The 3,844-nt window shown below is 51.9% G+C and overlaps 1 protein-coding gene across 1 annotated transcript in view; it reads left to right on the top strand.

The window, feature by feature from the left end:
* The window catches only part of GPC5 (glypican 5), a 633,859-nt gene that overhangs the window by 315,503 nt on the left and 314,512 nt on the right, over positions 1-3,844 (top strand). The gene's annotated exons all lie outside the window — the stretch shown is intronic.

Raw genomic sequence — 3,844 nt, forward strand, 5'->3', positions numbered from 1 at the left:
ACCCCCAAGTCCCTCTCAGCAGGGCTGCTCACAATCCTTTCTTCCCCCAGACTGTATTGAAACCAGGGGTTGCCCCGATCCAGGTGCATGACCTTGCACTTGGCCTTGTTGAACCTCATGAGGTTCACACAGGCCCACCTCTCCAACTTGTCCAGGTCTCTTTGGATGACATCCCATCCTTCTGGTGTGTCAACCGCACCACTCAGCTTTGTGTCATCTGCAAGCTTGCTGAGGGTACACTCGATCTCTCTGTCTATGTCATTGATGAATATATTAAACAGCACTGGTCCCAGTATGGACCCGTGAGTGACACCGCTTGTCACCGGTCTCCATCTGGACATCAAGACGTTGACCACTACCCTCTGGGTGCAACCATCCAGCCAATTCCTTATCCACCAAACAGCCCATCCATCAAATTATCAAAATCAAAATATCTCCCCAATTTAGAGAGAAGGATGTTGTAGGGGACCATGTCAAAGGCTTTGAAGAAGTCCAGATAGATGACGTCCATTGGTTTTCCCTTGTCCACTGTTGTTGTCACACCATCATAGAAAGCCACTAGGTTTATCAGGCAGGACTTAGCCATGCTGTCTATCTCAAATCACCTCTCTGGCCTCCATGTGCCTTAGCATAGCTTCTAGGAGGATCTGTTCCATGACTTTCCCAGGCACAGGAGTGAAGATGATGGGTCATTAGTTCCCGGGGTCTTCCTTTCTACCCTTTTTGAAAATGGAGACAATGTTTCCCTTTTTCTGGTCCCCAGGGACTTCACCTGACTGCCATGACTTTTCAAATATCATGGAGAGTGACTTGGCAACTACATCAACCAATTCCCTCAGGACTCTGGGATGCTTCTCGTAAGGTCCCATGGACTTAGGTGTGTTCAGGTTCCTCAGGTGGTCACAAACTGGATCTTCCCTTACAGCGGGAGGGGTTTTACTCTCCTGGTCCCCCTCATGCAGTCCGTTGACTAGGGAGGAGTGAGGGGAGAGGTTGCCAGTGAAGACTGAGGCGAAAGAAGTTGTTGAGTACCTCAGCCTTCTCCTCATCTGCTGTTACCAGTTTGCTGGTCTCACTCATCAGTGGGGGTACGCTTTCTTTAACCATCCTTTTCTGGCTGATGTACCTGTAGAAACCCTTCTTACTATTTTTCGCATCCCTTGCCAAGTTTAGTTCTGTAAGGGACTAGAAACTTGTCTCAACATTGGTGGTAGGCAAGCTTAACTACCAAAGCTTAATCACCACGGCAACTGAGTGGGGCAGTTTAATCACCAGTTTCAGCCCACTGAGTCCCACCCCACAGGAATGTGTGTCCTGTTATCTTGGAGTACACGTCCTCTGTGCATGCGCCCGGGCCCAGAGTCAACTGACAATGGGGAGGGGGCTCGGACCCCCTAGAACTTTTGAGCATACTCTAATGACGGTACTGGGCATGCGCCCCACTGCCGAGTGGGAAGCGTGTGTATGCAAAAGAGTCATTGACTATGCAAGGAGACAACCCTATGAAAGGGGAACCAGCAGAGACCACGGGAGAGCGTCCAGGAACATCTACCCTCCACCAGATTCGAAGATACATCAGGCGCATTGGACCGCTCAGGCCGCACCAGCCGCATGGACCGCGTGGATCGCTCAGGCTGCACGGACAGCACATAGACCCATGGTGGTAGCTATCACAACACTCCCGTGCCGTTTGTTTCTCCCTCTCTTTCCCCTTCTCCCTCTCACGCATTTATTGTTGGCCGAATAAAGTGACTTGGCACTTGACTCCGTTTTGAGTCTTAATTCTGTTTCTGAGAATGTAAAAGGAACCTAGTCACAATAAAATATTGGAGTTAATCAGAAGTTAAGCCCAGCTGCCCCCAACCTCCCAGAATTATCTGAGGTTGGTTGGAAAGCAAGGGGGTTTAATCTCTGCCAAATTGTTCAACCCAATAGTGGATCGTGACAAGTTCCAGCTGCGTCTTGGCCTTCCTGACCCCGTCCCTACACAACTGGGCAGCGTCCCTATACTCTTCCCAGGATGCCTGTCCCTGCTTCCACTGCCTGTGCAGTTCCCTCTTCCTCCTTAGTTTGACCAGCATCTCTTGTGTCAGCCATGCCAGTCTCTTCCCTTCTTTGCCTGATTTCTTACACCTGGGGATCGAGAGGTCTTGCACTCTGTGGAACACATCCTTAAAGATCTGCCAGCTCATCTTGTTGGTTCATCTTGAGTGTGCTCACCAGGCATGTACAGGCCCAGCTAGTGTTGGTTCATGAAAGGCAGGTCCTGCTTGACCAACCTGATCTCCTTCTACGACCAGGTCACCCACCTAGTGGATGAGGGAAAGGCTGTGGATGGCTACCTAGACCTTAGTAAAGCCTTTGACGCTGTCTCCTACAGCATTCTCCTAGAGAATCTGGCAGCTCATGGCTTAGAAAAGTGTATTCTTCACTCGGTACAAAACTGGTTGCTTAGCCAAGCCCAGAGAGCTGTGGTGAGCAGACTTAAATCCAGTTAGTGGCTGCTAACAAGCAGCAACCCCCAGGGCTCAGTTCTAGAGCCAGTCTTGTTTAATATCTTTATCAATGATCTGGATGAAGGGATGGAGTGTACCCTCAGTAAGTTTGCAGATGACACGAAATTGCACAGGAGTATGGATCTGCTCAAGGGTAGGGAGGCTCTACAGAGGGATCTGGACAGACCAGATTGATGGACTAAGGTCAACCGTATGACATGTAACAAGGCCAAGTGCTGGGTCCTGCACTCGTGTCACAGCAACCCCATGCAATGTTACAAGCTTGGGGAAGAGTGGCTGGAAAGCTGCCTGGCAGAAAAAGACCTGGGGGTACTGGTTGACCGCCGGCTGAATATGAGCCAGCAGTGTGCCCAGGTGGCCAAGAAGGCTAATGGCATCCTGGCTTGTATAAGGAATAATGTGGCCAGCAGGAGCAGTGAGGTAATTGTGCCCCTGTACTCAGCATTGGTGAGGTTGCACCTCAAATGCTGTGCTCAATTTTGGACCCCTCAAGGGAATCAATAGCTCCTCCTCATTTGGCATCATCACAGAATCACAGAATGGCGAGGGTTGGAAGGGACCTCGGGAGATCATCTAGTCCAACCCTCCTGCTAAAGCAGGTTCACCTAGAGTAGGTTGCACAGGACATTGTCCAGGCAGGTTTTGAATATCTCCAGAGAAGCCACTGAGGCGAAGGGTTCTGGAGCAGAGGATCGTGCCAAGGGACTCTTTCTGAAGCTGCAAAACTGCAGCAAAAACCGCGGAGGCAAAAGGCGAAAAAGCATAGGGAGAGAGAGGGGACCCCAACCCCCTCCCAGGGCGGGAAAGAGCGGGCTCCTGATGAGCGGGCAGCTCTGACTCAGCGTGGACGGAGTCAGGCGTGACGGCGGCCTGATTCTCCTGACGTACAAAAGCAGCCCCCAGGGAGCGCGAGCGACCCGGAGCGCGGCGAACAGGACGGGCAAACAGGGTGTGGCGCGTCAGAAGGGCGTGGTGCGGCAGTTCGCGCGGGCAGGGCGCGCTCTCCCCAACTGGCTCGGAGGGTTACTTGATTAGCACCCGTAGATATCCCACAAGAGGTGCAAGCAATGGTTTCCACTCGTCTGAAAGCCGTGGCCAGAAAAAACGTGGCGACCCAAACGGAGTCCCCACCTAAACAGAAACATGCTGCTGTCCAGGTCGCTGGCTGTAGGGAGTGCCTCGGCCTGTCAGCTGTACCAGGGAATGGTAAGGACAGTGGCTGTCTCAGGTGTGAGCAGGTGGATGATCTTCTCTGCCTGGTAGCAGAGCTGAAAGAGGAGGTGGAAAGATTAAGGAGCATTAGAGAATGCGAGATGGAGAAAGACTGG

The sequence above is a fragment of the Egretta garzetta genome, unplaced genomic scaffold, assembly GCF_000687185.1.
Source record: "Egretta garzetta isolate BGI_Z169 unplaced genomic scaffold, ASM68718v1 scaffold442, whole genome shotgun sequence".
NCBI classification, from domain to species: Eukaryota; Metazoa; Chordata; class Aves; order Pelecaniformes; family Ardeidae; genus Egretta; species Egretta garzetta.